The following is a 21,012-nucleotide window of genomic DNA, read 5'->3' on the forward strand; positions in this document are numbered from 1 at the left end:
TTTTAATGTAAAAAAGGAGCTATATTAAATACATTACAAATCAAAATGAAATAAAAATAACAAAAAAAGAAAATGCAAATAAAAAGACGCAGACCTAAATGGAAACCAATAAGAATCAAAAGACAAAATTATAGAAATTGATTCTGTAGAAAATAATAAAACATACCAATGTTTGGGGGGTACAGCTAAAGCAGTCCTCAGTAGAAAAATTTTATCTCTAAAAAATGTTTTTTAAAAAAGAAAAAGGAGAATTAATGAATTGAGCATGCAATTGCAAAAAAAAAAAACCCAACAAATAAAAAAACATACAAAGTAATCATAACAGAAAACATTAAAAAGAACAAGGAAAAGAAAATGCAAAACAAATTTCCCAAAAGATTAAAATTGGAATTGGCTGGAACCTTAAATATCTTTAAAATGTTAACATATTTTAAAAAGAAAAAGGAGGGAGATTCCTGGGAAGATGGCAAAGTGGTATATTTCAAGCTCTCCAGTACAAAGTACTCAAGATACACATCAGATGAAAAGACCCTGGGCAGGGATTAACCAGTGTGAAGTACAAACACCTCCCCCAACTAGCTCCTCACAAACACCAAGTGGGGACTCCTCAGGCTAGCTAGGTGAGGCAGGAACCTCAGTAAGAACTACAGAGACATCTCCCCCACTGTTTGTGGAGTGAGATATGGAAAGACTGAATAAAGAGTGAACCTCAGATCATTAGGAACACCAGGCCCAGCAGTGCTGCTGAGATGTGGCCCTGAGAAAGAACCAGCACCTAGAGCAGGGGTCCTTCAAACTTTTTAAATAGGGAGCCGGTTCACTGTCCCTCAGACTGTTGAAGGGCCAGACTACAGTAAAAACAAAAACTTTGTTTTGTGGGCCTTTAAATAAAGAAACTTCATAGCCCTGGGTGAGGGGGATAAACATCCTCAGCTGCTGCATCTTTAGTTTGAGGAGTGCAAAAGCAGTGAGGTAGGGAGCTCTTGGTTTGGTGTTCCAATCAGAGTGGAAGCTGAAGTGAAGCTAGATGCACCCATCTTCCCACTCCATGATTAGAGATATTTACATGAATACTTCTTAATAAAAAAAAAATAATAATAAAAAAAAGGAACTGGCAAAGAAGAAAGAATCCCACCATAGAAACATATTATGGAAAGAGGGAAAACCATAAGATCTTCAGAGGAGGACATTGAAGTAAAAAAAGTTTCTACCCCAAAGAGTACCACGAAATGACTCTCTACCAGGAGAGATTTTATAGAACTCAAAAAAAAAATTTTTTTTTAATCAAATGAGATATTGAGAAAAAATTTTTAAAATTAAATTTAAAATAAAAAAAATTAAATTAAATATATTTAAAAAAAAAACAAGAAAATTACGGGAAAAAGTTAAGCATCTAGAGAAGATACAGAATCTCAAAGATGAAAATAATTCATTAAAAATTAGAATCAGGCAAAGGGAAGCCAGTGAAGCTATTAAAGATCAAAAAATAAAAAAACAGATTATAAAGAATGAGAAAATACTACAGAATATGAAACATCTTTTAAGAAAGACAACAGATCAGGAATTGGACTACCTTAAAGTTGGGACCAAAAAGAGAACCTTGACACAATAATGCGGGAAATAAATCAAGAGTGTCCTGGAGTGGCAGAACATGAGAGTAATGTAAAAATAGAAAAAAGTTAGTGCAGAGCTACAATTACTACAGAACCTGGCAACAGTAACAATAAAAGACCATAGGTCCTGGAATCATATTTCATTAATAATCAAAAGAACTAAAGCTGCAGCCAAAAATATCATATTCAGCAAAATGAAAGAGAAAAAAATGTACATTCAACAATCCTGCAGATTTTCAGAACTTTCTATCAACCAAACCCTAATTTAAGATAAAATTTAACATATAAGAGCCAATATCAAAGATCAGTTTCAAAGAACAAACATGTTTATGTTTGTTTGTTTGTTTGCATGGGAAATGTATACTATGTGCTTATAAGATTAATATCAACAATAGGGTAGTGTTGTGTCCTGCTTTCTAGAGCCCCCAAGTTGGGGTGACAAAACATACTATTGCTTTCTAAGGCCTCCATGCCAGGGTGATTAAAATACTGTGCTTTCTAGATCCCTCAAGTTGGGGTGACAAAATATACCATTGCTTTCTAGAGCCCTCACGTGGGGGTGATTAAAATATACCTTGCTAGAGGAAAAGTGATGAGGTGAGACTCCTGAGGATGGTGGAAAAAGGGGGTCTTTCCCCCTTTTATACCCTCAACTCTTATGTAACAAAACACTAGGCATGTGCTAAGTATATACTGCTCACGTGGGACCACATAAACAACTTGCTCTTCTATATCGTTTGCCACCTGGTATCACTCTGCTTCGATCATAACACAGGTTGTCACCACCCCCTGACTTCTCAGGCTAAGCAAGCAGTGACACCACAACTCTCCTTAGATCATGTCACCTTGAAAAAACTGAAAACATATGGAAAACTGAAACTTGGAATAATATCCTTTCCACCCTTGGAACAGAACCCAATTTACACAAAAAACTAAAAAGTCAAAAAATTATGAAAATGAGCACACACACACACACACACAAATCATAAAAAGTTTAATAAAGTGAAAAGGAAGATCAAAACATAAACTTAAAAGAGGACAACAATTTCAAAATATAACATGCAAAGCCTGAAGGAAAAAATGTGAATTGGTGTTAGGCTCAAAAAGAATTGCTGGAAGGGATCTTAAAAGAGGCAAAGGAAAAATGAGAAAAGAAATGAAAGTAATTCAAAAGATTCATGAAGAGTCCACAGCTTGGAAAAGGAATTTCTAAAAAAGGAAAAGATAAAAAAATTCACTGAAATAAACAACTCCTTAAAAAAGTAGAGGAGAAGCAGCTACATGGCACAGTAGATAGAGTACCAACCCTCAGTAGATAGAGTACCAACCCTGAGTTCAAATTTGACCTCAGACAATTTATACTTTCTAGCTGTGTGACCCCAGGCAAGCCACTTAACTCCAATTGCCTCAGCTCTGCTCCCCCCCCCCCAAAAAAAAAAAGGTAGAGAAGGGAAGTAAGAGAGTGGACTGATAAAATGAGGAATGGTCAGAACCAAAACACTTTTGAGAGAGGATGAAAAGAAAAAATAAACAACTGCAAAATCAAGATGAAAGGAAATAGCAATGATAACTGTGAATATGAATAGGATGAAAAAATGAAAGCAGATAGCAGAATGCATTAAAAACCAGAACCCTTGTAAATGTTGTTTATAAGAAACACACTTAAAAGCAGATACACAAAAATTAATGTTAAGTGGCTAGAGCAAATTCTATTAAGCTTCAGTTGAAATAAAAAAAGTTAAAAAAAAATCATGACCTCAGACAAAGCAAAAACAGAACTAAAAGAGGCAAGATAGGAAACTACATCTTGCTAAAACGTACCACAGACAATGAATACATTTAATGCAAAATACTAAAAATATATGTACCAATTAGTATAGCATCCAGATCCTTTTTTTTTGTTTTTATCATTCAGACTAAATTTTTTTTTTTTAATTTGGAGACTGGGACTTTCTATCTCATGTGGCTGGAAGTTCAGTAGCCACTAACTAGTCCAGTTCCAGTACTGATCAATATGGCAGCAAAAGTCTGATCTGTTTTCTTAACCTGGATTGGTACAATCATCCCTTAGGATACCTTAAAAGATCCCTTAGGTACCTTAAAAGGCCTCTTGATCCTTCTCTGGGCTCACTTTTTTGGATGCTAGACTTAATGTGGCTACCTAATGGGCTTGGGCAATCACAGCATGCAAAATTCTTAAAGGAAAAGTACATGCTATAGTAATCATTTAATAAATGCTTGTTTCCTTCCTTCTAAGCTGTATTGAGAGTTTTAATATTCTGCATTAGATGTGTAGAACTCTTCCTTGGTCAGCAACTGGAATATTTTATTCAGTTCTGACCACATTTTTAGGAAGGACACTGATAAACTATATGAATGACAATAGTGATGCTGAACTTAGTAATATGATATAGTATACCCACGGTCAACAGGGTAATACAGTTAAGACAGAGGCTTTAAACTTTGCTTGTCTGAATGACTCTCAAACCAATTTTCTTTGTACTATTCTGTGCTGCTTCCAGAAGAACAAACTGTTATCAGTGTATGAAAGTTAACAAGGAAGAAAACTTCACTCTAACATGTGAGTTTGGCATTTTAGTTGGAAAAAAATCTTATCCTGCCAGATGATCTTCCGAAATCTTAATTACTTTTGGGCTGGCTACATAGTTCAAAAGCCCAGTATTTTGCCAAAAAGACTATTTTATAGAGACAACATTGCTATTCCCACAGTGAACTTATTTAAAGCCTTTCACTGGAGATTTTCAACTAATGGCTAGGTAGCTGCTTGTTTGGTATATTGCAGAGATTTTTATTAAAGTAGAAATTGAATTTTATGGCTTCTGAAGTTGCAGCCATTGCTAAGAATTCTAAGATTCCTTTCAACTTTTACTATAAGTTAGTGCTTTGTTATCTTTTTCTAACTCTTCATGACCCCCTGCACATTTCAGATTCTTCTGTCTTTCCCTATTTCCCAAAGTCTGCCCAAGCTCTTGTTTGTTTGATTCTAGCCATCTCATTCTCTGCCATAGGTAGTACTTTGTAGAATTTTGAGTGGGATCCACTGTTTCATAAAGCAAGGAATTGCAATTTATTCTGCCTTCATCTTAAATTTAGCATAATGTCATTTCGTATTCCTTTTTTATTGAAATACTTCCAATAATAATGAATATGGACTATGTTGTATGTAATTTTAAAAAATCTATTTCTCTACACATTTTTTAGTAAATGTTCAACTGCATTGTGATTGATGTCAGAAAAACAGCATAAATGAAAATCTAGCAAAAATTAAATTTGAAAAAGATTTCAGGATTTTTTTGTGTCGCAGAGCTGCAAATCAAGAGTCCAACCTTTTCATATTAAAAATGAGAAAACAGAGGCCAGGGAAGTTAAGTGATGGTACCCACGGTCTCTTTAAGAACAAACTGTTATTGTTAACAAGATTAGAAAGTTAACAAGAAAGAAAACTTCATTCTAACATGTGGGCTTGGCAGTTTAGTTTGAAAAAAATTCCTTACTCTTCCAAATGATCTTCAGAATCTTGTAACTCTGTTGGGTTAGGTACATAATTTGAAAGCCAAATGTTTGCCCAAAAGACTATTTTATGGAGAACTTAACTCAGGGCAGGCACTCATATGATGGTCAGAAAAAGTGATACAAACAAGAACACTCAAGGTCTCTCAAAAACTTTTTTTTTGCTTTCAAAGAATTTTCTTTTTTCCTTTTCTTTCTTTGTTTTGTATTTCAATAGTATTTGATTTTTCTAAATATATGTAAAGATAGTTTTCAACATTCATTTTTGTAAAACTGTTATAAATTTTTCTCCTTTGTTTTCTTACCTCCTCTCCCCAAGACAGCAAATAATATGATATAGGTTAAGTATGAGCAATTCTTTTAAACATATTTCCCTATTTGTCTTGCTGCGCAAGAAAGTTCAGATCAAGAGAGAAAAAAACACGAGAGAGAAAAAATAAGCAAACAACTTACAGTAACAACAAAGTAAAGGGTTTTTTTTCCTTGCCACTTTGATTGATTCTTGATCTTAAAAAGGTTTTCTCCTTGCCACTTTGATTGACTGTTGATTGGAAATGTTAAATGATTAGGGAGTATTAAACAACTATGAGCATTGAAATCTGAAGCATGGGGTTAGCATCTCTTTCTGGTGATCTGAATATAAAACTGTCAATAGGAGTTTCAGGTTCTCTCTGATAACTTGACTGGTAGATCTGGCCAGGTTTCTCAAGCAAAGGAAATCCCCTCTTAAATCAATCTGAAATGTTCTTCCAAGGAAAAGTTTCAATAGTTTTTGAACCTCTTTGTTAAAAATATAAAATTAAAACAGCTTCTAATTAGTTTGTAAAAAATAAGTGACTGACATCAGGAAGAGACAAGTTTACAGAATTTCAACAAAAACCTCTGCATAACTGATGAAGTTGTACAAAAATATAAATTAGCATATATATGTATGTGAAAGCGTGTTCAAAAAGTATGCAATCAAATTTAGATTTTAAATTTACAGCAGATGCATTAATTTAGAAGATCTACTGAGAATCCTAGATTTGAAGTCTAGGCTTAATAGCTATAAACCTCTTTGGTAAGCATACATTTATGAAGTTGTGAAGAATTTATTAAACTCCTACTATGTACCTTACATTGAACTTACACTCCCTTCCTGGTCCAACTTCTGACTTTCTCTATAGACTTCAAAATCAAGCCTTTTTAAGTGCCACATTCTGAAGATTTCCTCAGTGCCTCCTTGTCCTGGAACTATCAGGACAGCAATATGCTCACCTTAGAATATCCCTCTAAAAACCCAATGTCTGTGGACCTTCATCCCCTACCCTCTTTTCTCAATTGTAATTTCCCCATGACTTTCTATTTCAATGGTTCACAAACTTTTGTTTTCAGTATCTTTATCCTATTAAAAATTATTGAGGATCTTTCCAAAGAGTTTTTGTTTATCTGGATTATATTTATAGACATTTACCATATTGGAAATAAAAACTATTTTTGAATTTGTAGACACTCTAAAAGGGTTTCAGAGATCTCCAGGATTCTCTAGACCAAACTTTGAGAACCACTGCTCCTGAAGGGGTACAAGGGAGTTCTTGCTGCATTCCCTTCCCTAGATCTGTTCCTGACTTTCTCAGGCTGCTTCCTTTATTTCCCTCCTCTCTCAGCCCCAATTTTGCAGTTCTTCCACGTGCTGTCTCCCCAATTCTAAGTTCCTTAAGAGCAAGTGTCGTCTTTCCTTTTGCCTCTTTTTGTAAGGCATTTAATATTTACTGAATTGAATTAGCACAATGTTTAGCACATAAACTTTTAACAAATGCTTGTTGCGACCTTTTATTTTTTCTTCCTTATGTCTCAACTGTTATTAATATTAAGAGTGGATTAAAAAAATTTTGTATTATTTTGACACAAGAAGTACCTTACAGAAGAGAAAAAAAGGAACAAGAATTAATAAGCATTATGTGCCAAGCACTTTATTAAGCACTTCACCAAGTCAAACACTTTTTATACTCAAAAAAGAACACAAGGAATGAGAGCCTTATTTCTTTGTAGTTTTCAATTTTGTGTAGTCTGAAATATTTCTTTCATGAGGTTCATAATCTCAGTTTGGTTCCAGTTCACTTCATTCGCTATTTCCTGACCCTACTTCAATATAGCTGCTTTAAATATATATCTTAGCCCATATCTCTCATTTCACCTTTAGCTCTGAAACCAATATCAAATTAATTGAGTTGTTCCTGGAAGAGATGTGTCAATTCATTTCCATTCTAGCCCAGTAATTGCCCAGGATCAGAATGCCACTCCCTAGCCATCACTCCTCTGTGTGTGTAGTCCTCCATATTAGAATGTAAGGTTTTTATATCCCCATTACCTGGCACATAGTAACGCTTAATAAAACGTACTTTTAAAATTTTTCACTCGTTCTTTGCCTACCACAGTGCTCTGTATATAAATTTTTCATAAATATTTCTTAAATTTGATTCAATGAAATTCAGTTAAATGGTTTACCTTTTTAACATTTTTGAAAGCAAAACAGGAAAAAGCTTTTAATGATGGAATTACTTGTAACAGGAAAATAGTTACACTGATCTTTACATTGCTTTGTCCTGGTAGCCAAACAAGACAAATAAGCCTTCAGTGCAATCAAAACTGAGCCAGAAATGCACCCAGAAATTTCCCAAGTAATTGTGATCACTTCAAAACAACTCACAAATATAATCTACTTCTAAATGCACAAGAAACCTGACTGAATGCCAATTAGGACTTTTGCTATGTAAATAACTATTCAATTTTAAATTAAGAGTAAATTACAGAAGTAAAATCAATGTGTTAATTTTTAAGTAAATTACAAAAAGCAAAAACAGAGCACATTTCACTTAATTTTGAGAACAGAAAACAGCTACCAAGATATTTTGTGTGTGTTTTCACATATACATAAAATGGCCCTACAAAAAGCACTAAGTAAATTAGCTTTTAAATAGCACTGAAAACTTAAGTTAGAACATAAGCGGGTTGGGTTTGTTTGTTTGTTTTGTGTGTGTGGTTAGTATTGTAGGTTACCACCTGGGACACTGCAGTAGCAGTAACTATACTTTAGCTCTCCTCTGGGAACGTGCCAAATTTAACACCTCCCTTCTACTTTTTTTCTTCAATTTCTCCATCCCCCACCCTTTTTGCTACCTTTCGTAGGTTGTCTTCCCCCATTGGATGGTAAAATCCTGGAAGGCAGGGGCAGTCTTTTGTCTCTGTAATCCCAAAGATCAGTCGCCAAATAAATATCAACGGACTGACAGACCTCCCACAGTCCAGAGTTGGCTTTATTTTCTCCAACCCAAGCCTCACCCCCGCCCCGATGCCTCCTTACAATAATACTAATGAACATATAATTTAGAACCACAACACCCAACCCGGAATCTGACAGCGCTCGCAGCGGGAGCCTGCCCCGAAAACCCATAGGGAACCCTGCCCACTACAGCAAGCTGGCGAGGAGCAAGTCTCAGAGGACACGCGAAAACCCGGGGGGAGGGGTGGGGGGGAAGAGGAGGAGTTCGTGCGAAAAACCACCCGGCACTACGAGGATTCTCATGCAACAGGGGGCGAAGAGGCGACAAGGGGAGCCGATCTTAACTCCTGAGCCCCAGGGTGCGAGAGCCGCCCGCCCAAGTACCAGAGGAGCGACCCCGGGCCGGGGGCTGCCCGGAACTCGGGACCAGTAACGCCCCCCAAAGAAGAGGGTGCTCGGGAGCCAGGTCTCCCTCCGCTCTCGTGCACGCTGCAAAGGAGCCACTTCTACGAACCCCAACCTCCCGAGAAGGATCCGAGCCACTAGCTCGGGCAGGAACGCAGACCTCCGCGCAGCGTCCGTTAGCTCATAACCGCTTCTTACCTTATGGTCCAGAACACTCCGGCCGCCATGATACTTGGAAACCCTCAGCCACTCAGGGGCCGAAGCGTCCGGAAATATCGCGGGAGGTGTAACCGAAACCACCGGAAATGTCTTTTTGGCTGCGGATAAAGTTCTCGCGATATCGACCGTGGTCCCCAAGATTGAGTCGGAAGAGTCAGAAGAGGTGGAGACCAGAAGGAAGGGGGCGTTCCTAGTGAGAACTCTGGGATTGAGGCTTGGGCCAGGAGGAAGGGCGTGATTTCCAGTGTAAATGCACAAGCCATTTATACTTGGCAGGAGCGCAGCGTTCAAGTTTCACAGAGCTACGCCGCCGACAGCTTCATTATTGAGACCCTGGGTATGTTATTCCCAGTTTTTTCCAGCACAACACCAGCCTGGCAACTCCATGATTTTTCCAAGCATGTTGATAACATTGATTGCCCCTGGTGTGCTAGAGCCAGGTAGCTCATACCCAGCCTAGTTGATACTTAAATATTCAGTTTGAGCATTTAAACCTTTGGAAATTTGCAAATGCTACAAAACAGCTTGATTTATTCTTCATTGTCTAGACTTAGGGAAGGAAATGGAGAAAATGTTATTAAGGCAGATGAAATTTTTAAATGTACTTTTTCCCTGAAGAGCACTTTATTAAACATTTAAACACTTTCCTAAAGTCCATCCAAACATCATTACCTTCTCCTGTTTCCCTGAAACCAAAGATGACTTCTTTTTAAAAGGGAGTGGGGATAGAAGAGAAAAGGAAAATCAGAGATAGCCAAAAGACTGAGCTGGAGTCAAGAACAGTTTTACTATTTAGATATGATCTGCATTATCCAAAAAGCATAATCTGAAGTTAACAAGATGGCAGGAAATATAGAATTAGTAATTTTAGCCATAAATGTGAATGGGGAAACTCCCCCATAAAGCAGAGGCAGATAAAAAACTGGATTAAAAGCCAGAATCCTACAATATGTTGTTTATAGGAAACACACTTGAAGCAGGGAGATACATACAGAGTAAAGGTAAAAGGTTGGAGCAGAATCTACTATGCTTCAGATGAAATAAAAAAAAGCAGGGATAACGATTCTGATCTCAGATCAAGCAAAAGCAAAAATTGATCTAATTAAAAGAGATAAGGAACATATATATATGTATATAAAATATATCTTGCTTAAGGGTAGTACAGCAATATCAATACTAAACATACATGCACCAAGTGGTATAGCATCTAAATTCCTAAAGGAGAAGTTAAGAGAATTACAAGAAGAAAACAGACAGCAAAACTATAATAGTGAGAGATCTCAACCTTGTACTCTCAGAACTAGATAAATCAAACCACAAAATAAGAAAGAAGTTAAAGAGGTAAATAGAACACTAGAAAAGTTAGGTATGATAGATCTTGGAGACTAGAGACAGAAAGGAATATGCTTTCTTCCCGATAGTTCATGGAACCTATACAAAAATTAACCGGATATTAGGACATAAAGACTTCAAATTCAAATGCAGAAAAACAGAAATAGTAAATGCATCCTTTTCAGATCGTGATGCAATAAAAATTTCAATAAAAAGCCAAGGAAATAGACTAAAAAGTAATTGGAAACTAAATAATCTTATCCTAAAGAATGAATGGGTGAAACAGCAAATCATAAGACACAATAATTTCACCCAAGAGAATGATAATAATGAGATGACATACCGAAACGTGTGGGATGCAGCCAAAGAATAAGGGAAATTTTTATATCTCTAGAGACCTACTTGCATAAAATAGAGAAAGAGAAGAATCAATGAATTAGGCTTGCAATGAAAAAAAACTAGAAAAAGAACAAATTGAAAACTAAACTTGAATCAAAAGCTAAACTTGAAGTTCTAAAAATAAAAGGAGAGATTAATAAAATTGAAAGTAAAAAAAGATTGAATTAAAAGAGTTGGTTCCATGAAAAAACTAACAAAATAGATAAAACCTGAGTAAATTTGATTAGTAAAAGGAAGGAGGAAAATCCAATTGTTAGTCTTAAAAATGAAAAGGGAGAATTTTTCACTAAGAGGAAATTAGAGTAATAATTAGGAGTTACTTGGCTCAATTTTATGCCAATAAATTTATAACTTAAATGAAATGGATGAATACCTTAAAAATATAGGTTGCCCAGAATAACAGAGGAAGAAGTAAATTGGCTAAATAGTTCCATTTTTTAGAAAAAAAAATAGAACAAGCTATTAATTCCCTAAGAAAAACTCCCGAGGACCAGATGAATTTATATGTGAATTCTACCAAAAATTTAAAGAACAATTAACTCCAATGCTATATAAACTATTTGAAAAAATGGGGAATGAAGGAGTCTGACCAAATTCCTTTTATGACACAGATATGGTACTGATACCTAAACCAGGTAGAATGAAAACAGAAAAAGAAAATTATAGACCAATTTCCCTAATGAATATTGATGCAAAAATCTTAAATAAAATAGTAGCAAAAAGATTATAGAAAATCATCTCCAGGATAATACACCATGACCAAGTAGGATTTATACCAGGAATGCAGGGCTAGTTCAATATTAGGAAAACTATTAGCATAATTGATTACATCAATAACCAAACTAACAAAAAACCATATGATCATCTCAATAGATGCAGAAAAAGAATTTGATAAAAATCCAACACCCATTCCTATTAAAAAAACACTTTAGAGGGTATAGGAATAAATGGACTTTTCCTTTAAATAGTAGCATCTATTTAAAATCATCAGTAAGCATCATATGTAATGGTGATAAAAGGGAACCATTCCCAATAAAATCAGGAGTGAAACAAGGTTGCCCACTATCACCATTACTATTCAATATTGTGTTAGAAATATTAGGTTTGGCAATAAGTGATGAAAAAGAGATTAAAGGAATTAGGTAATGAGGAAACCAAATTATCACTCTTTTGCAGATGATATGATGGTATACTTAGAAAACCCCAGAGATTCTACTAAAAAGCTATTAGAAATAATCCGCAAGTTTAGCAAGGTTGCAGGATACAAAATAAATCAACATAAATCATCAGCATTTCTATACATCAATAACAAAATCCAACAGCAAAAGATACAAAGAAAAATTCCATTTAAAATAACTGTTGATAGTCTAAAATATTTGGGAATCTTATATGCCAAGGGAAAATCAGGAACTATATGATCAAAACTACAAACACTTTTCACACAAAGTCAGATCTAAACAATTGGAAAAATATTAAGTACTCTTGGATAGGTTGAGCAAATATAACAAAGATGACAATACTCCCTAAACTAATCTATTTATTTAGTGCTATACCAATCAAACTCCCTAGAAACTATTTTAATGACCTAGAAAAAATAACAAAATTCATCTGGAAGAACAAAAGGTCAAGAATTTCAAGGGAACTTATTAAAAAAAAAAGTCAAATGAAGGTGGCCTAGCTGTACCTTATCTAAAACTATATTATAAAGCAGTGGTCATCAAAACCATTTGGTATTGACTAAGAAATAGACTAATCGATCAGTGGAATAAGTTAGGTTCACAGGAAAAAAGTCAATAACTATAGCAATCTACTGTTTGACAAACCCAAAGACCCAAACTTTTAGGATAAGAATGCACTATTTGACAAAAACTGCTGGGAAAATTGGAAATAAGTATGGCAGAAACTAGGCATTGATCCACACTTAACACCATACACCAAGATAAAAATGAAAATGGGTTCATGATCTAGGCATAAAGAATGAGATTATAAATAAGAACACAGGATAGTTTACCTCTCAGACCTGTGGAGGAGGAAGGAATTTGGTTTTTTTAAGTTGGTCCAACAACCTCATTGTTTTTATCATAGCTTTTTATTTACAAGATATATGCATGGGTAATTTTTCAGCATTGACAATTGCAAAACCTTTTGTTACAATTTTTCCCCTCCTTTGCCCCACCCCCTCCCCCAGATGGCAGGTTGACCAATACATGTTAAATATGTTAAAGTATATGTTAAATACAATATATGTATATATGTCCATACAGTTATTTTGTTGTACAAAAAGAATCAGACTTTGAAATAGTGTACAATTAACTTGTGAAGGAAATAAAAAATGCAGGCAGACAAAAATAGAGGGATTGGGAACTCTATGTAGTGGTTCATACTCATTTCCTAGAGTTCTTTGCTTGGTGTACCTGGTTTAATTCATTTCTGTTCTATTGGAACTGATTTGGTTCATCTCATTGTTGAAGAGGGCCACGTCCATCAGAATTGATCATCATATAGTATTGTTGTTGAAGTATAAAATGATCTCCTGGTCCTGCTCATTTCACTCAGCATCAGTTCATGTAAGTCTCTCCAGGCCTTTCTGAAATCATCCTGTTGGTCATTTCTTACAGAACAATAATATGCCATAACATTCATAAACCACAACTTATTCAGCCATTCTCCAATTGATGGGCATCCACTCAGTTTCCAGTTTCTGGCCACTACAAAGAGGGCTACCACAAACATTCTTGCACATACAGGTCCCTTTCCCTAGAGGAAGAAATTTGTGACCAAAGAAGAACTAGAGGTCATTACTGATCACAAAATAGAAAATTTTGATTATATCAAATTAAAAAGCTTTTGTACAAACAAAATTAACACAGACAAAATTAGAAGGGAAGCAATAAACTAGGAAAACATCTTTACAGTTAAAGGTTCTTATAAAGGCCTCATTTCCAAAATATATAGAGAATTAACTCTAATTTATAAAAAATCAAGCCATTCTCCAATTGAAAAATGGTCAAAGGATATGAACAGACAATTCTCAGATGAAGAAATTGAAACTATTTCTAGATATGAAAAGATGCTCCAAGTCATTATTAATCAGAGAAATGCAAATTAAGACAACTCTAAGATACCACTACACACCTGTCAGATTGGCTAAGATGACAGGAAAAAATAATGATGATTGTTGGAGGGAATGAGGGAAAACTGGGACAGTGATGCATTGTTGGTGGAGTTGTGAACGAATCCAACCATTCTGGAGAGTAGTTTGGAACTATGCTCAAAAAGTTATCAAACTGTGCATACCCTTTGATCCAGCAGTGTTACTACTGAGCTTATATCCCAAAGAGATCATAAAGAAGGGAAAGGGATATAATATACAATATTTAAAATCTAATTTACAATATAATATATTATATTAATATATATTATATATATATATATTATATATAGGGATATAATATACTATATTTAAAATCTAATATACAAGAAATCAAGGCATTCTCCAATTGATAAATGGTCAAAGGATAAGATTTTCAGATGAAGAAATTGAAACTATTTCTACTCATATGAAAAGGTATTCCAAATTATTGTTGATCAGAGAAATGCAGATTAAGACAACTCTGAGATACCGCTACACACCTCTCAGATTGGCTAAAATGGCAGGAAAAGATAATGATGAATATTGGAGGGGAGGTAGGGAAACAGACACTGATAACATTGTTGATGGAATTGTGAATGGATGCATCCATGCTGGATGGCATTTTGGAACTGTACTCAAAAAGTTGTCAAACTCTGCATACCCTTTGATCCAGCAGTGTTACTACTGGGCTTATATCCCAAAGAGATATTAAAGAAGGGAAAGGGACCTGTATGTGCAGAAATGTTTGTGGCAGCCCTTTTTGTAGCGGCCAGAAACTGGAAATTGAATGGATGGCCATCGATTGGAGAATGGCTGGGTAAATTGTAGTATATGAATGTTATGGAATATTATTGTTCTATAAGAAATGACCAGTCGGATGAATACAGAGAGCCCTGGAGAAATTACTTACATGAACTGCTGAGTGAAATTAGCAGAACCAGGAGATAATTATACACGTCAACAACAATAGTGTATGAGGATCAATTCTGATGGAAGTGGCTATCTTCAACAATGTGAGGATCCAAATCAGTTCCAAATGATCAGTATTTGAACAGAACCAGCCAGTGAAAGAACACTGGGAAATGAGTGTGGACCACAACATAGCATTTACATTCTTTCTGTTATTTTTTGCTTGCATTTTTGTTTTTCTTCCTTTTTTTTTACCTTTTCTTTTTTTTTTACCTTCTTTTTTTTAAACTTTCTTTCTAAATCCGGTTTTTCTTGTGTAGCAAGATAACTATATAAATATGTATACATATATTGTTAAAAAGAAAGAAAGAAACAAAACCAAAACAACAAAAATAAACAAATAATCAAAAAATAAATAAAAGACAGTCACAGCAACCTTTAAGACAACCTTAATGGGAAAGGTCTTTAAGATAGTCTCAACATCTCAATACACAGTCTTTTCATTCCCTATATCCCACCTTTATTTCCCCCATTCCATTTTGGTTCTTTCCCTTATTTCTTACATCCTGTCTCTACTCTGAATCTTTAAAAGTTATGATCTCCATAATTAAAGCACTCATTCATTTTTGACTCTACATTGAATTTACTTGCACCCATAATAACAAATTCTCTGTTACCTGTGATGGATGTCTGACTTTATTTCTTCATGGTGACTGAACTGTAACTGAGTCTTATATTATTTTTATATAATATTCTTTTACAATTTTGCTCTCCCAAATGTATTAAATAGTATCACTTACGATTACCTTTTATATGACTTCAGAGTGACTTTTCTAAGGTTATACAAGTAGTATGTAGAAGAGATTGAATTTGAACCCAAGTTCTCTACATCTTTGTATGTAGATTACAAGTGAAAGGGAGAATCAGCATAATTTGGTGATAGGACTGTGGAATATAAAGGAAAAGTCTGGTTGACTTCCCGGGGTCATGACATGTTTAGTAGTCTGAGAAGTGATAGAAGTGACCTTAATAATGAATTTAATTACTTAACTAAAGGAAGGATTGTAGTTTGTTATTTCACCACTAGCTGGCACTATAGTGCCCTAAAAACTCAAAGACATAGTGATGTCAAAGCTTTCAAATAACAAGTTTCAATATTACATTGCCTTTTCCAGCTTTCTCTCGGCTGGCTCAGAAGGATGGGTATTGGAGAACAGAAAGAAAAACACTTGGGTAAATTGGGAATCCTAGTGAAGATTTGTTCAAAGTCGTAAGAAAACAGGGAAGGGCAACTATAATGAAGTGGGGTTTTGAGCTAGTTTGGCTCAGCTCATTTTCATATCACACATCTGGGCTCTGCTACTCTCCACCTTGGCTTCCCTCAACAAGGTATTTTCTGCTGCTACGAGGCCATAAATGGCTTCACAAAGACATCTCAGTTTTAGGCATTCACTAAATTTTGCTTATAGGGCAAATAACCTTCAATGTCTCCTTCCTCTATTTCCAATCCATGGGCAGTAGACATATTCAGTAGCAGGCACCTTGCTTTCATCTGGAAATTTCTGATAGTACCTAACATAATTGTCAATGATAAAGAATTCTTAAAGTAAGGGTTAGAGGTAGTCAACATAGTTAAAATGGACATTTTCCATCAACACAAAATTGAAAAACTTTTCCCCAAGCAAAATAAAAACTGTTAGAATTAGAAGGGAAACAAATAAGAATATATCTTTGTAACAAATGATAATCATATATCTAGGGTATATAGTGAATTGACACAAATACATAAAAGCCGTTCCTCAGTAGTTATGTAGTCAAAAGCTACTAGTACTAGTTTTCATGTGGAAAAATCCAAGCTATATAGTCTTAGGAAAAAAAAATCTCCAAATGATAATATGAGAAAGGTAAATTAAATGAACTTGAGGTTCTACTTTATATCTGCAAGATTTAAAAAAAATAACAAAATAAGAAAATGGCAGTTATTGGATGATAGTCACACTGATATACTATTGGTGAAGCTATGAATTGATCCAATTATTATGGAAAACTATTTCAAACTATGCCCAAAAAGATACTAATCATTATCTGATTTTTGACCTAGCAAAAGCAATATTAGCTGCATAAAATGAGAATGACAACATATTTCTAGCATAGTGTTTTTGTCTGTATGTGGTAGCAAAGAATTTAGAACCAAGTGGGTATTCCATCAATTGGGGAATTACTGTACAAATAATGGTTTATGAGTGCAGTAAAATATTACTATGCTGTTAAGAATTTACAAGAAAGAGAAATGCAAACTCTTGCAGAATTAAATAAGTAGAAGCAGGACAATTTTTGCAGAACATAATGAAGAAGATTTATGTAGAACAGACTTTGATACAATGACTAATTATGACTTCAGAAGACTGATAAAAGGCAGTGTTTCAAAATGGCTAGATCAGTAGTCAGTAAGGCAGATTCAAATTTCATACCGAAAACTCACTAGAAAAAAAACCTTAAGATTTCTGTACTTCATTTTCCTCATCTGTAAATTGAGAGGGAAAAAAATTGGATTCAATAGCTTATAAGGTCACTTCTAGCTTTCAACATATGAGTTTATAATAAAGCATGCCTCTTACTTCTTGGCAGAGAGGTATATACTAGAGGCAGTGAACAAGATATATATTGTTAGACCTGGCCAATGTGTGGACCTCTTTTATATGACCATATTTGTTGCAAGGAAGGGCTTCTATTTGGAAGAGAGTAAACAGAGTAGGTAAAGAAGAGACTGAGATTAAAAAAAAAAAAGGGGGGGGAAGTATTGAAAAATGTTTTTTAAAAACACAGAAATCAGGGAGACAAAAGCAGGAGGTTTTTGTTACCACCATGTTAATATATCATTATGTAATAGAAGTCAAGTTTTATATACAATTTAATTTTTTCAAATCTTTGAACAATGTAAGTCCCACCAAAGATAAAGGAAACAAATCCAACCTAAGAACACTTGCTGAAAAATTTTAGTGTTCAATGAACACACAATTTGTGGCTCAATGGATATCTAATCAATACTAAACAGTTGAGAGACAAGGCCATTTGCCTTTTTTACAGAATAAGCCCTGGAGAATGGTGGGGGCACCATAAAGAGATGCTGCCAGAAAGATAGAGAATTAGTCAGACACTCTGATGAGTAGAAGAAAGGAGTGATTTATAATTAAGCAAGTGAACTATGAAAGGAAGGAGATACCTACTCATGATAGAAGGATCATCAAATAATAGAAGACATTTCAAATGGAAAAGATTAATATAACTCAATGTATTTCTTTCAAACTAAGGAAGAACTAAGCATTGTGGAAGATTGGGGAGAAGGACTAAACCAAGAGGCAGTTCCTTTTCTGCCTAGCATTTTATCCATGCAAACCCCTAGTTTAAACAGACAATCTATATAAGCAGGAGCAGTTAGGTGGTCCAGTGGATAAAGTATTGGGCCTGGAAGTAGGAAGACTTGAATTCAAATCAAGCCTCTGACTCTTACTGGCTGGATGGCCCTGGGCAAATGACTTAAACTATGTTTGTATATTTGTCTGAGTTCTCTCTTCTGTAAAATCGGGGTGATAATAGCACCTATCTCCCAAGGTGGTTGTGAGGATCAAATGAGATAATTGTAAAGCACAGTGCCTGACACATAAGTGTTATAGAAATGCAATTCTTATTACAATTATTATTATACTTGAAAATATTGTTCATCAGTCTGACTCTTCAGCAAATTCATATTTGGGAATACAGGCCCATGTATTTGATGCCAATAACAATAAGCCTAAATCATGTTTACCAGCTAAAGTATTAGATGCATAAAAGAGCAGTACACCATGAAAGAGCTAGAATCATCCAATCTGTGATCGGGCCAACTTACAATGTTGGAGGAGAGGCAAAAGAAATTATTTGATGTATGTCAATTGTATATTTCTGAATATATTTTACTGTTTGTGTTTCTATATTAGTTGCATGTATGCATGCATATACAGATCTATTAGTTATGTTTTGCTATTTGAGTACACACTAATGATTTTTCATGTGTTATTTGCTTTATGGAGCAATTAACATTTCTATTAACTATAATTTGTTGCTGCTAGGTTTTTTTTTTTTTTACTTTTGAAGATTATTTATGTACAATAGGTATGCATATATAATCATGATGCACATCTTGTATTCTGCTTATAATTTAAATATATAACTATTAAAGCCACTTTGAAAATGACACCATTTATTTGAAAATGACTGCTGTATGTAGCATCAATATAACTGTGAATTTGGAATAATCATTTATAATTATAACTTATAATTATAATAAGCACTTACCATGTATTTATCATATGCCAGACATTGTGCTAAGAGTTTTATTATCTTTAACATGTGAAATGTTACGTTTATTATATTTATAGTGCATTTTTGCAGATGCCAAATAAGTCCTGATTTTTCGGTGTTCAAAATTTAGGGCTGAGAGAAAGACTGTAACCCAGATTTCCAGAACCTTGTGGGAGGATCAAATAAGCAAATATAGAGAATCATGTAAGTTAGGAAATACTATAACATCCTCCTGTAAAAGGGCAAAAAAAATTGCAGGTTATTCCACAAATCATAAACAAGTGTGCAGCCCTATCTACATTTTGTCTATATTTTTAAGGGATATTATCACTTGAATGTTTCACTATTACCTGAAACTCAACATTTTGTAAACCATCATTTTCTGTAGTGAGTGGATCTTCTTCCAATTTCCTCATTATTGTTCATGATGCTGGAATTCTGTGCACTAGATTATACTTCTTATGGGACCAAAGTAAAAGAGTGTCAGAAAGACTTAAGTACTTTATGAACTTAAAATAAGCCTACAGTCAGAAGATTTAGACTACAAAGACTATCTAGTTCAACCTTACAGCAATACCAATGACAAAATTGAGGCCTAGGAGAGCAAGAGGCATGCCTAAAGTCACTTATCAGAGATGATTTAAACTTAGGTCCTTAGACTCCAGGGCCAGTGAGCTTTCTGCTATATCATAGTACCTCCCAAATCAAGGAATAGGACATCTTTTTTTTTTTTTTCCCTTTATCGTTTAAGCTTAATTTAAAGTATTCTGAAGACATCAATTTGAATAGTTTTATGCTTGTGGTCATTATGTCTGTTAATAGTCATCAGCCCCTGGCAGTAAGTGAGGCAATTTCTATGCATGCCTTGATACTCATCTGGTAAGAAAATGTGACATTTGCTCAGGTTCCCTGGAAACATTGGCAGGGCAGATGCCCTCTTTATTCTTTTTTATAATTGGTTAATTAGACTTCCAAAGCCCAATTATCTGTACTTCAAAGTTTGGAGTAAAATACACATCCATAGTTACACATAGAATTATTTTCATTAGAAGTTTTATATAAAATGGATGATTACATAAATATTATTTTATAAGAAGTTCTGTTCAGAACTTCTTAGGCAGAATATACAAAAATCTAACAAAGGGAAAAAAAATCTATAAATGAATTTTCGTAAGTCTATGTCCGAGCTAGATATTTTATCTCTACAAGTTACATACCTAACTGGATCACTCGATGTAAAACAGATGTATAATACATACAACTGAGAAAAATTTGAAGAGATATTGCTGTGTCTTATGACATCCCTGAAAGTGTCAGAAACTTCCAAATTAGTGTGAGAGTAGAAATTGTAGCTTTGGATTGCTTATGGCATAACTGGAACAAATGCATCTTTAAAACTGATTCTCTGAGATGGTCATTCTCTTTCTGATATTGTGCTTCATGCCGTTTCCTGCTACAGAGGGTTTTACTCACAGTACAATCATGAATTGAACAGGTAAAAGAGGAAGGATTTCTTTCCTCTGCCCTCCTCTGTTTTACCTCTGTTCCAAGAGAAATGGACCTGGAGTGTTTGTTTCTGTTCTGTGTTGTATGTCTTCAATTTCAGGTATAGGTGTAATCCCCACAAGGCTGGGAGCTGAGCCATGATGACTTTGAAGCCAGGGAAATGGGGCTGAGAAAAACTGGGGTCCTTGGGACTCAAGCCCAAAGACAATTTTTGACTTGGAACTGGAATTGTGAACTATGCAAGATTTAACCTTTTGCCAATCACAGCTGCTTTTCCCCTAATAATTTTTTATGTGACATCAAATATATAAGTATATAAAATAGGCTTAGAAATCAAACATTGACTGATAACAAATCATAAT

At 34.7% G+C, this 21,012-nt stretch overlaps 1 protein-coding gene across 6 annotated transcripts in view; it reads right to left on the bottom strand.

Annotated features, from left to right (window-relative positions):
• ERGIC2 (ERGIC and golgi 2) overlaps positions 1–9,095 on the bottom strand; it is a 54,224-nt gene extending 45,129 nt beyond the window's left edge. For 2 of the 6 annotated variants that reach the window (XM_031938107.1, XM_012550420.3), the window contains exon 1: positions 9,010–9,095. The gene's annotated coding sequence lies outside the window, so the exon portion shown is untranslated. Of the gene's footprint in view, positions 1–166; positions 218–5,597; positions 5,686–8,303; positions 8,679–9,009 lie in introns of those variants that run through there. The other 4 variants (XM_031938110.1, XM_031938109.1, XM_031938108.1 and 1 more) reach the window with 4 other exon arrangements.
• Positions 9,096–21,012: the final 11,917 nt, after the last annotated feature.

The sequence above is a fragment of the Sarcophilus harrisii genome, chromosome 5 (genome assembly GCF_902635505.1).
Source record: "Sarcophilus harrisii chromosome 5, mSarHar1.11, whole genome shotgun sequence".
Classification (NCBI taxonomy): Eukaryota; Metazoa; Chordata; class Mammalia; order Dasyuromorphia; family Dasyuridae; genus Sarcophilus; species Sarcophilus harrisii.